The sequence below is a fragment of the Arachis stenosperma genome, chromosome 5, assembly GCF_014773155.1.
Source record: "Arachis stenosperma cultivar V10309 chromosome 5, arast.V10309.gnm1.PFL2, whole genome shotgun sequence".
NCBI classification, from domain to species: Eukaryota; Viridiplantae; Streptophyta; class Magnoliopsida; order Fabales; family Fabaceae; genus Arachis; species Arachis stenosperma.
In genome coordinates, this window is record NC_080381.1 from 87,098,937 (window position 1) to 87,112,725 (window position 13,789).

Genomic DNA, 13,789 nt, shown 5'->3' on the forward strand with positions numbered 1-13,789 from the left:
TCTTTATCTTTATGCTTTATTCATCATCTATACCCATTTGAGTTTGCCTGACTGAGATTTACAAGGTGACCATAGCTTGCTTCATACCAACAATCTCCGTGGGATCGACCCTTACTCGCGTAAGGTATTACTTGGACGACCCAGTGCACTTGCTGGTTAGTTGTGCGAAGTTGTAGTGATCACAATTTCGTGCACCAAGTTTTTGGCGCCGTTGCCGGGGGTTGTTTGTGTATGGACAACTGACGGTTCATCTTGTTGCTTAGATTAGGTATTATTTTTCTTCAGAGTTCTTAAGAATGAATTCTAGTGTTTCAAGGTGATGTTCTTATCATCACCAAAGCTGATTGATCCTCATCAATTGAGCTCTTGAATGCAATGTCCTGCTGAAGCTTAGCTAGCTATGTCTAATTCCTTTAGACTAAAGCTTTAGACTAACATTGCATGATTCCTGGAATTCTAATTAAGAATTTTGATACCTTTATTTTCTTTTCCACTTAATTTTCGAAAAATAAAAAAAAATTACAAAAGCATAAAAACCAAAAATATTTTATGTTTCTTGTTTGAGTATAGAGTCTCATTTTAAGTTTGGTGTCAATTGCATGTTTCTGTTCTTCTTGCATTTTTCAAATTTATGCATGTGTCTTCATTAATCTTCAAGTTGTTCTTGATGATTTCTTTGTTTTGATCTTTGAATTCTATTGACTTGAGTGTTTTGTTATTTCTCATGTGCATTCTCATTTTGTTAGTGTCAATAGTATACAAACTGCTAAGTTTGGTGTCTTGCATGCATTATTATTTGATTTTAGTTGCATTTTGATTATTCCTCATTATTAAAAATCCAAAAATATTTTTAATTTGTGTCTTTTCAAGTCAATAATACAGAGAATTGAAGATTCAGAACATACTGCAGAGGAATCACACAGAAAAAGCTGGGCATTCAAAAATGCCCAGTGAAGAAGACAGACTGGCGTTTAAACGCCAGCCAGGGTGCCTGGCTGGGCGTTTAACGCCCAAAAAGGTAGTAGTTTGGGCATTAAACGCCAGAATGTGCACCATTCTGGGCGTTTAACGCCAGGATGGCTAAAGGGGGAAGATTTTGTTTTCAAAATCAATTTTTTTTCCAAGTTTTCAAAGTTTTTCAAAATCAAATCTTTTTCAAATCATATCTTTTCAATCAAATGTTTTCAAAATCAATTTCTTTCCTTTTTCAAAGATACTTACTAACAATTAATGATTTGATTGAACATTTTTGCCTTTTCTGTTAAGAAAGGTTTTATGTTTGAATCATATCTTTTCTTGTTAGGCAAGTCATTAATTTTTAAAATCATATCTTTTAAATTTGTTTTCAAATCATATCTTTTCAAATCATATCTTCTCAATCACATCTTTTTAGAACCATAACTTTTCAATCAAATCTTTTTAATCACATCTTTTTCAAAATAGTTTTCAATCAAATCTTTTTAATTTCTAATTTCAAAATTTTTTTCAAAAATCACTTGATTTCTTTCCCACTTTTATTTTCGAAAATCAATTAGTGTTTTTCAAAATGTTTTCAAAATCTCTTACTTAATTTTCGAAAATTACTTCCCTTCTTCTCACATCCTTCTATTTATGGACTAACACTATTCCTTAATGCAAAATTCGAACTCCATCTTCTTTGATAAGTTCGAATTTTCTACCTCTGTCTTCCATTTTTCTTCCTCTGACACCTTAAGGAATCTCTATACTGTGACATAGAGGATTCCATATTTTCTTGTTCTCTTCTCTTTCACATGAGCAGGAACAAAGACAAAGGCATTCTTGTTGAAGCTGACCCTGAACCTGAAAGGACCTTGAAGCGGAAGCTAAGAGAAGCTAAGGCACAACTCTCTGTTGAGGACCTGACCGAATTCTTCAAAGAAGAAGACATGGCAGCCGAAAACAACAACAATGCCAACAATGCAAGGAAGGTGCTGGGTGACTTTACTGCACCTACTCCCAACTTCTATGGGAGAAGCATCTCTATCCCTGCCATTGGAGCAAACAACTTCGAGCTTAAGCCTCAATTAGTTTCTCTAATGCAACAGAATTGCAAGTTCCATGGACTTCCATTGGAAGATCCTCATCAGTTTTTAGCTGAGTTCTTGCAAATCTATGACACAGTTAAGACTAATGGGGTTGACCCTGAGGTCTACAGACTGATGCTATTCCCTTTTGTTGTAAAAGACAGAGCTAGGACATGGTTGGACTCACAACCTAAAGAAAGCCTGGACTCTTGGGAAAAGCTAGTCAATGCCTTCTTGGCAAAGTTCTTTCCACCTCAAAAATTGAGTAAGCTTAGAGTGGAAGTCCAAACCTTCAAACAGAAGGATGGAGAATCCCTCTATGAAGCTTGGGAAAGATATAAACAATTGATCAGAAGATGTCCTTCTGACATGCTTTCTGAATGGAGCATCATAGGCATTTTCTATGATGGTCTCTCTGAACTATCCAAGATGTCTTTGGATAGCTCTGCTGGAGGATCTCTTCATTTGAAGAAGATGCCTACAGAAGCTCAAGAGCTAATTGAAATGGTTGCAAATAACCAATTCATGTACACTTCTGAAAGGAATCCTGTGAACAATGGGACTAGTCAGAACAAAGGAGTTCTTGAGATTGACACTCTGAATGCCATATTGGCTCAGAACAAGATATTGACTCAACAAGTCAATTTGATTTCTCAAAGTCTGTCTGGAATGCAAAATGCACCAAGCAGTACTAAGGATGCTTCATCTGAGGAAGAAGCTTATGATCCTGAGAACCCTTCAATGGAAGAGGTGAATTACCTAGGAGAACCCTATGGAAACACCTCTAATTCTTCATGGAGAAATCACCCAAATTTCTCATGGAAGAATCAAGAGAGACATCAACAAGGTTTCAACAACAACAATGGTGGAAGAAACAGGTTTAGCAATGGCAAGCCTTTTCCATCATCTTCTCAGCAACAGACAGAGAATTCTAAGCAGAACCCCTCTGACTTAGCAACCATGGTCTCTGATCTAATCAAAACCACTCAAAGTTTCATGACTGAAACAAGGTCCTCCATTAGGAATTTGGAGGCACAAGTGGGACAGCTGAGCAAGAAAGTTACTAAACTCCCTCCTAGTACTCTCCCAAGTAATACAGATGAAAATCCAAAAGGAGAGTGCAAAGCCATAACCATGGCCGAATATGGAGAGGAAAGAGAGGAGGTGGACGCCACTGAGGAAGACCTCAATGGGCGTGCACCAACCTCCTCTAAGTTCCCCAATGAGGAAGCATGGGAATCTGAGGCTCAAAATGAGACCATAGAGATTCCATTGGACTTACTTCTGCCTTTCATGAGCTCTGATGAGTATTCTTCCTCTGAAGAGGATGAGTATGTCACTGAAGAGCAAGTTGCTAAATACCTTGGAGCAATCATGAAGCTAAATGACAAGTTATTTGGAAATGAGACTTGGGAAGATGAACCCCCTTTGCTCACCAAAGAACTGGATGACTTGTCTAGGCAGAAATTACCTCAAAAGAGACAAGATCCTGGGAAGTTTTCCATACCTTATACCATAGGCACCATGCCCTTCAAGAAGGCCCTGTGTGACTTAGGGTCAAGTGTAAACCTCATGCCTCTCTCTGTAATGGAGAAGCTAGGGATCTTTGAGGTACAAGCTGCAAGAATCTCATTGGAGATGGCAGACAACTCAAGAAAACAAGCTCATAGACTTGTAGAGAATGTTTTGGTAAAAGTTGAAGACCATTACATCCCTACTGATTTCATAGTCCTAGAGACTGGGAAGTGCATGGATGAATCCATCATCCTTGGCAGACCCTTCCTAGCCACAGCAAAGGCTGTGATTGATGTTGATAGAGGTGAACTGATCATTCAAGTGAATGAAAAATCCTTGGTGTTTAAGGCTTAAGGATATCCCTCTGTCATCATGGAGAAGAAGCTTGAAGAGCTTCCCTCAAATCAGAGACAAATAGAGCCCCCACAGTCAAACTCTAAGTTTGGTGTTGGGAGGCTACAACCAAACTCTAAGTTTGGTGTTGAACCCCCACATTCAAACTCTAAGTTTGGTGTTGGGAGGTTCCAACATTGCTCTGAGTATCTATGAGGCTCCATGAGAGCCCTCTGTCAAGCTACTGACATTAAAGAAGCGCTTGTTGGGAGGCAACCCAATGTTATATTTTATCTATTTTCTTTTGTTATTTTACTTTATTTTGTAGGTTGATGATCATAAGAAGTCACAAAATCCATTGAAAAAGCAAAAACAGAATGAAAAACAGGAAGAAAAACAGCACACCCTGGAGGAAGAACTCACTGGCGTTTAAACGCCAGTGAGGCTAGCAGTTGGGCGTTTAACGCCCAGTCTGGCACCATTCTGGGCGTTTAAACGCCAGAAAGGGGCACCAGACTGGCGTTAAACGCCAGGAAAGGGCAAGAACCTGGCGTTAAACGCCAGAAATGGGCACCAGCCCGGCGTTTAACGCCAGAATTGGCTCAAAACGTGATTTTTGATGCCATTTGGTGCAGGGATGACTTTTCCTTGACACCTAAGGATCTGTGGACCCCACAGGATCCCCACAAATCCCTCACCTATCAAATCCCATCTCTCTCTTCACCACTCACCTCCATAAAACCCCACTTACCTCACCATCCAAATTCAAACCACTACTTCTTCCCCTTTTGGCCTAACCACAAAGCCATCTCCCTCTCCTTCATTTCTTCTTCTTCTACTCTCTTCTTTCTTCTTTTGCTCGAGGACGAGCAAACCTTTTAAGTTTGGTGTGGTAAAAGCATTGCTTTTTGTTTTTCCATAACCATTTATGGCATCCAAAGCCGGTTCAACTGAGAAGGCATGACCTCAAGCCCATCACTAAGAAGAAGATGGAGCAAACAAGAGACCCCTCTCATCATGAGATCCCTGAGATATCTCAAGGGATGCACTTTCCTCCACAAGACTATTGGGAGCAACTGAACACCTCCCTAGGAGAATTAAGTTCCAACATGGGACAACTAAGGGTGGAGCACCAAGAACATGCCATCCTCCTCCATGAAATTAGAGAAGATCAAAGGATCATGAGAGAGGAGCAACAAAGACAAGGAAGAGACATTGAGGAGCTCAAGCACTCCATAGGATCTTCAAGAGAAAGAAAGAGCCGCCATCACTAAGGTGGACCCGTTCTTTAACCTCCTTGTTCTTTATTTTCTGTTTTTCGAATTTTAGTGCTTTATGTTTATCCATGTTTGTGTCTTATGATCATTAGTGTCTTAGTGTCTATGCCTTAAAGTTATGAATGTCCTATGAATCCATCACCTTTCTTAAATGAAAACTGTTTTTATCACAAAAGAACAAGAAGTACAGGATTTCAAATTCATCTTTAAAACTAGCTTAATTAGATTGATGTGGTGACAATACTTTTTGTTTTCTGAATGTATGCTTAAACAGTGCATATGTCTTTTGAATTTGTTGTTCATGAATGTTAAAATTGTTGGCTCTTGAAAGAATGATGAAAAAGGAGACATGTTACTGAGGATCTGAAAAATCATAAAAATGATTCTTGAAGCAAGAAAAAGCAGTGAATACAAAAAAAAGGAAAAAAGAAGGAGAAAAACGAAAAAAAGGGAGAAAGAGAAAAAGAAAGAAAAAGAAAGAAATAAAGTTGTGATCCAAGGCAATAAGAGTGTGCTTAAGAACCCTGGACACCTCTAATTGGGGACTTTAGCAAAGCTGAGTCACAATCTGAAAAGGTTCACCCAATTATGTGTCTGTGGCATGTATGTATCCGGTGGTAATACTGGAAGACAGAGTGCTTTGGGCCACGGCCAAGACTCAATAAGTAACTGTGTTCAAGAATCATCATACTTAACTAGGAGAATCAATAACACTATCTGGATTCTGAGTTCCTAAAGAAGCCAATCATTCTGAATTTCAAAGGATAAAGTGAGATGCCAAAACTGTTCGGAGGCAAAAAGTTACTAGTCCCGCTCATCTAATTTGGAGCTTAGTTTCATTGATAATTTGGAGTCTATAGTATATTCTCTTCTTTTTATCTTATTTGATTTTCAGTTGCTTGAGGACAAGCAACAATTTAAGTTAGTGTTGTGATGAGCGGATAATTTGTACGCTTTTTGGCATTGTTTTTAGTATGTTTTTGGTAGTTTTAGTTGAGTTTTTATTATATTTTTATTAGTTTTTAGTTAAAATTCACTTTTCTGGACTTTACTATGAGTTTGTGTGTTTTTCTGTGATTTCAGGTATTTTCTGACTGAAATTGAGGGACCTGAGCAAAAATCTGATTCAGAGACTAAAAAGGACTGCAGATGCTGTTGGATTCTGACCTCCCTGCACTCGAAGTGGATTTTCTGGAGCTACAGAAGCCCAATTGGAGCGCTCTCAACGGCGTTGGAAAGTAGACATCCTGGGCTTTCCAGCAATATATGATAGTCCATACTTTGCCCAAGATTTGATGGCCCAAACCGGCGTTCAAAGTCACCTACAGAATTTCCAGCGTTAAACGCCGGAACTGGCACCTAAATGGGAGTTAAACGCCCAAACTGGCATAAAAGCTGGCGTTTAACTCCAAGAAGAGTCTCTACACGAAAGTGCTTCAATGCTCAGCCCAAGCACACACCAAGTGGGCCCAGAAGTGGATTTTTATGTCATTTACTCATCTCTGTACACCCTAGGCTACTAGTTTCTTATAAATAGGACCTTTTACTATTGTATTTTCATCTTCGGACATCTAGTTCTTAGATCATTGGGAGGCTGGCCTCACGGCCATGCCTAGACCTTATGCTTATATTTTCAACGGTGGAGTTTCTACACACCATAGATTAAGGTGTGGAGCTCTGCTGTACCTCGAGTATTAATGCAATTACTATTGTTCTTCCATTCAATTCCGCTTGTTCTTGTTCTAAGATATCACTTGTTCTTCAACTTGATGAATGTGATGATCTGTGACACTCATCATCATTCTCACCTATGAACAAGGTGACTGACAACCATTCTTGTTCTACAAGCAACCAAGGCTTAGTGAATATCTCTTGGATTCTTTAATCGGAATCTTCGTGGTATAGGCAGGACCTGATGGCGGCATTCAAGAGAATCCGGAAGGTCTAAACCTTGTCTGTGGTATTCTGAGTAGGATTCAATGATTGAATGACTGTGACGTGCTTCAAACTCCTAGCAGGCGGGGCGTTAGTGACAGACGCAAAAGTATCAATGGATATTATTCCGGCCTGACCGAGAACCGACAGCTGAATTCCGCTATGCCGTGACAGGGCATATGCCAATCGCTTTCACTGAGAGGATGGGAGGTAGCCACTGACAATGGTGAAACCCTACACGAGCTTGCCATGGAAAGGAGTAAGAAGGATTGGATGAAGACAGTAGGAAAGCAGAGAGACGGAAGGGAAGGCATCTTCATACGCTTATCTGAAGTTCCTACCAATGAATTACATAAGTACCTCTATCTTTATCTTTATGCTTTATTCATCATCTATACCCATTTGAGTTTGCCTGACTGAGATTTACAAGGTGACCATAGCTTGCTTCATACCAACAATCTCCGTGGGATCGACCCTTACTCGCGTAAGGTATTACTTGGACGACCCAGTGCACTTGCTGGTTAGTTGTGCGAAGTTGTAGTGATCACAATTTCGCGCACCAGCCACGCTTTTCCTTTTCTTTTCTTTTCTTCACCTACAATAAACCAAAACAACCACTCCAAGTATCACTAAATTCAAGAGGCTTATAAATCAATTAAAATTCAATTAAAATTAGCTTAAACCTCATGGATTAACATTAATTTCATGGTGGTTGCTTGATTTAGAGAAGTTGTGCATTTTCACTCCAAATCACTTACTTAGGGTGCAAGAAAGTGCATAAATGCTAGCAAAACAAGTGAAATTAGCTTGAAAAATGGGTATATGATGACTTGTCATCATTTACCACTTCCTCTAGGGTTCTTGATATTCATAGATTCATATTCATATATTTTCTAGTTTCATGCTTTTGGATTAGATATTGAGAAGAGTTACTACCTCCATTGAAGTCTCTATCATTATAGTTTGTTTTCTATTTCCTTACTCTTTTATTTCCCATTTACTTTGTTCAGAGTTACATATTGATGAGTGGAAAACGATCCAACACAAAACTCACCGGCAAGTGTACCGGGTCGCATCAAGTAATAATAACTCACATGAGTGAGGTCGATCCCACAGGGATTGAAGGATTGAGCAATTTTAGTTTAGTGGGTGGTTTAGTCAAGCGAATCAAGTGTTGGTTGAGTGATTTGTGTTTAACAAGAAGTAAATGACAGTAAATGTAAAGGGGGAAGGGAAATGTGCAGTAAATTGAGAAGCAGGCAAGTAAAATTGCAGAAACTTAAAGAACAAGAAAATAAATGACTGAAACTTAAAGTGCAAGAAACTTAAATTGCAGTAACTTAAATGGCAAGAAAGATAAATGGCTTGAATATAAAAGGGGTTTGAGAACTGGGATTGCAGAATCTAAACCAAGAGAAAGTAAATAGCAACAATTAAGAGAGCAAAAATTGAATCAGAAGCAATAAGCATTCAAACAGAAAGGAAATAAAATGCAGCAAGGTTCACAGAAGAACCCAAAGTAAATTTTGATCTCAGGACTCAAGAGCTTAGGTAGCAGAGCCTAAAACTCAATTTCCTTCCCAGATCTGAGTTATCCAAGCAATTGACAGAAAATTTAAAGAAGAAGCAATAGAAGAACAGAATTGAAATTGAATTATGCAGAAAACAATTTGAAAAGAGTTTGAATGGGAATTAGGACAGAATTTCCCCAATTTCACATACCCAAAACTCAGAAACACAAGAGTAGAATTGCCCAAGTAAGAATGAGGAAGGAGATCAGTCAATTCTCCCTTAATCCTCTTAGTGCTCGGCCAATTCTCTCAAGAACAATTGCAAGAGAGTCAAAGCTCCAAAGGAAGGTGAAAGTAAAAATTCAAAAGCCAAGGTGAAAGTAAAAATTCAAAAGTGAGCATAAAGGTTCTAATTACATCAAACTAACTCCTATTTATACACTTTCTATTCTTGGATTGTGGGATTTGGATGGGCTTTTGATTTGGTGAAGAAATGAATTAAAATGGGATTTTAGTTTGAATTTTCGGCCCATGAAAATTCACTCCCAGGAGGCTGCCCTGCCCTTGTGGAGGGCAGGGCAGAAAATTGAAGCTTGGTGCGTGGATTTGGTGCGGCCATGGTTGAGTCTGGCGCGGCATGGTGCGCGGATGCTGCCCTGCCCGCGCCAAGGGCAGGGCAGGAAAGGGTTGGTGCGCCAGGGACGAGTTGGTGCGCGCGGATCGTGCCAAGGAAGGAATTGGTGCGCGCGTTGGTGCTTCTTGATGCGCCACACTCACGATTCTGCCCTGCCCGCGCCAAGGGCAGGGCAATGTTCCTTCCTTCACATCCCGTGTTCGAAACACGGCTGACGCACGCTTCTCATTTTTTTGCTTGGTTTCTTGGCACGGCAATCAACCTTAGAGCTTGGCTTCCTCATGGTTCTTTGTTCGAACCTTGTGGCATGCATGGGTGATGTTTTTTTGTTGAATTTCTTCCTTGTAGAGCCCGATTCTGCCCTCCACAAGGGTAGGGCAATGTTCTTTTTCTCTTGGTTTCAAGGCACATTTTGTGCTCTGCCCTTGGAGTGGGCAGGGCAGAATTGCCTTCCTTTGCTTGGTCACCTAATGTTGCTCTCCTAGAGGGCATTCTGCCCTTGTGGAGGGCAATGTTGCTTCCCCTTGCAATGCAGCACGCTTCATCTTGATTCCGCCACGCTTTTCTTTCTTTGGCTACACTTCTTAGGCTACGCTTTTCCTTTTCTTTTCTTTTCTTCACCTATAATAAACCAAAACAACCACTCAAAGTATCACTAAATTCAAGAGGCTTATAAATCAATTAAAATGCAATTAAAATTAGCTTAAACCTCATGATTTAACATTAATTTCATGGTGGTTGCTTGATTTAGAGAAGTTATGCATTTTCACTCCAAATCACTTACTTAGGATGCAAGAAAGTGCATAAATGCTAACAAAACAAGTGAAATTAGCTTGAAAAATGGGTATATGATGACTTGTCATCACATATGGATACCTTCGATTTTAGAATTAATTAATGCAAAGAAATTTTTCTATTTAATTTCATTATTTGTTGATTATTTTCAATTAATTTTAATTACCATGTCTTCCTCCTACTCCCTTTACATGCATGCGAAAATGGCATCCATGTCAATGGAGTAGGCTTCCAACTTGACTTTGGAGTTGATTAATAGGAGACCCTTGAGTTGGAATACTCAAGAGTTAATTTGAAACTGGAAGTTGTTGGCTGGCTCTCTAGTCACTAATGCTAATCCTTCCCAAGGGAGAGGATTAGGACTTGTGAATAAGAGTTGGCTCAATTACTTGACTTTCCTTTATTCGGTAAAGGTTAACTAAGTAAAAACAACAACCTCTCATTATTACTCTTGGGAAAATCCAATAAGGATAGAACTTCTGATCAATCTTCTCCTAGTCAAGGATTTTTATTTTAATTATATAAAATTTCTCATTAATTTCTATTGCTTTAATTTATAATCATTTATTTTTTCACTCTCCAACTCTAAAATTTCTGAGAAAACTCCTGACCAATAAATTTCACTCTTTTGTCAACTCATTGGGAGACGACCTGGGAATTCTACTCCCAGTATTTTATTCTTAATTTGTGACAAACCCCTTTTTAAATTGATAAGCGAAATTTTTGCTGGTTAGGAACTGTACTCGCAACGCTATTCTTATTATAAATTCTTAATCGGTAAGTTTCCGCACGTCAATTTTTGGTGCCATTGTCGGGGAGTTGCAACAGTGTGCTAAGTTATTGGTTAGTGTAAATATTTTTAAATTTATATATTTACATATTTTATTTTATTTTATTTCCACGAGCTTTATGTTTCTTTCATTGAATGACCCATTCGTTACCGGATCCGAGCATAGCTGTGTTTGATCACGAAATTGAAAGAACTATTTCATGTATAAGGCGAGCTCGGCGTCGGTTAGCCTCTGAGGGTGGTAAAGTGGTTACTACCAATTCACCAGTATTATCTGAGGGCAAATCTGAAGCGCCATTTGAGGAAGAAGCAAGCTCCTCTTCTACTGATTCTGTTGATTTATGCACAGGTAATATGGCGGAGCCCAGAAGGATCACTCTCCAGGAAGCAGGAGCTCCAAACTTTGCGCTGCCACCGTTTCAAGTGCGTCATCCAAATCTAGCTGCAGATTTTGAGCTAAAAACTACGCTAATCAATCTACTGCCTAAGTTTCATGGCTTACCTACTCAAGAGCCTCTCAAGCACCTAAGAGATTTTCAGACAGCCTGCTCAACTGTTAGGCGTCATGGTGCAAATGAGACTACTATTTTGCTATCTGCTTTCCCATTTTCTATTTAGGGAAAGGTGAGGGAGTGGTACCACACTCAACCTGAAGCAATTATTACTAATTGGGATCTGCACAGAAGGGAATTCATGGGCAAGTATTTTCCGGCTGAAGTTACCGATAGACTGAGGAAAGAAATTTCCTGCATTATTCAAGGTGAAACAGAGACTCTTTATGAGTATTGGGAACGCTTCAGGAATCTCTTAGACTCATGTCCTCACCACATGATTGACCAGTTGGTGTTGATTAGCTATTTCACACAAGGCATGAAGCCTCAAGACAAGACCACATTATATGGTGCGAGTAATGGCTCTCTGAAGAAGTACAAGACGATGGCAGAAGCATGGCAATTGATCACCGATTTAGCTGAGTCTACCCGGAATTCCAGGAACAGGAACAACCATCCCAAGGCTATTGCGGGGATTTCCTCTAGCAGTGAGACTGCTGCTCTCACACAGACTCTAGGAGAGATGACCAACATACTGAAGCAGCTAAAGCTGAATCAACAACAACCTCAGCCTCCTCCACAATAATAGTGTTAGCAGTTGGCTCCTCAGAGAGTGTGCGAAATATGTGCATGCTATACTCATTACACTGATGAATGCCCGTAGCTCCAACAAGAAGACTGACAAACCACTATTTTATGGTTTATCTTGTGCTCAATTGAGTGGATTTTATCAACTCTTTACCCACTTATTCATACTATTTGCATGTTTTACATTTCCCTTCCTAATTATGTGCTTTGATTGAAAACATGCTTCTTTGGACTTATATTTGCTTATTATTAATCCTCTCTTATTACCATTAGATGCCTTGATATGTGTGTTATGTGTTTTCAGATATTATAAGGCAGGAATGGCTTGGAGGATGGAAAGGAAGCATGCAAAAGTGTAAGGAATACAAGAAGTTGGAGAAATTTCTAAGCTGTCCAGCCTGACCTCTTCGCACTCAAACGGCTATAACTTTAACTATAGAGATCCAAACGACGCGGTTCCAGTTGCGTTGGAAAGCTAACGTCGGGGGCTTCGATTTGATATATAATTTGTCATAGCTGCCCCGACGACATGTGACGCGAACGCGTGAGTCACGCGGACGCATGACTTGGCAGGAACGCAACCCGCTACTTTTCCGCGTGAGCCATGCGGCCGCGTCACTTTTCCGCGTCACTTTTCCGCACTGGAAGTGATTTCTGGGCTGTTTCTGACCCAGTTTTTGGCCCAGAGAACACAGATTAGGGGCTATAAAGTGGGGGAATGCATCCATTCATAAGAAGGCACTCATAATTCACTTCTCATGATTTAGATTAGTTTTGAGAGAGGTTCTCTCCTCTCTCTCTTAGGATTTAGGATTTCTCTTAGTTTTAGGAGTAACTCTCAATCCCAGATTCTTTATTTTTACTTATTTTTTCAATTTAATTTATGAACTCTTTATGTTTAGATTGATCTTCTATTATTAATTCAATTCGAGGTAATTTCAGATTTAATTTTGCTTTGCTTTATTTATAAGTGCTCTCAATTTAACTTACACATTTTCTTTCTTTTGGCTTTGGTTGAGACCTTGGTAACTCTTGAGTTATCAAACTCATTGTTGATTGAAAATTGGAATTAATTTGTCTATTTAACTTACCTTCATAGTTAGAGGTTAATAAGGTGGGGGAAGAATCCAATTCTCATCACAATTGATAAGGATAACTAGGATAGGACCTCCAGTTCTCCATACCTTGCCAAGAGATTTTATTATTATTATTTTATGTTACTTGCCATTCAACATACTGCCCCCTTAATTTCTAAAAACCCTACCACTACTTTCTCAAACCCCCAAATTTACAATCTCCATAACCAATAATAAGAACATACCTCCCTGCAATTCCTTGAGAAGACGACCCGAGGTTTAAATAATCGGTTATCAATTTTAAAAGGGGTTTGTTACTTGTGACAACCAAAATGTTTGCACGAAGGGATTTTTGTCGGTTTAGAGACTATATCTACAACGCGACTATTTTTATGACATTCTTTACTGGCAAAAATCCTAACGTCAAAATGGCACCGTTGCCGGGGAATTGCAAACGTGTGCCTTATTATTGGTTATTGTAAATATTTTTCAAAAAAAAAATTTTTTTTTCTTTTACTTGTTTATTTGTTTCTCCTTTTTCCCCCTTATTTCTGATAACTACTATGAATTCTCACCCCTCTCGCTTTGAGTTTGGTTCTAACTTTGTTGAAGGAAATAGAAACCACAGTAGGAATATGCATCAAGGTCAGACCAATCAAGGATGGATGCAGCCAAGAGGATCTAATCAACCCTTTAGGCAACAACACCATCCTAGATATCATGGACAAAGACCAGGCTA

At 39.3% G+C, this 13,789-nt stretch overlaps 1 non-coding gene across 1 annotated transcript; it reads right to left on the reverse strand.

Annotated features, from left to right (window-relative positions):
- Nucleotides 1–2,312: 2,312 nt before the first annotated feature.
- Nucleotides 2,313–2,420, reverse strand: LOC130983452 (small nucleolar RNA R71). The gene has a single exon (XR_009087442.1). It is a non-coding gene; the product is annotated as a small nucleolar RNA R71 (small nucleolar RNA).
- Between the last annotated feature and the right edge of the window lie 11,369 nt (nucleotides 2,421–13,789).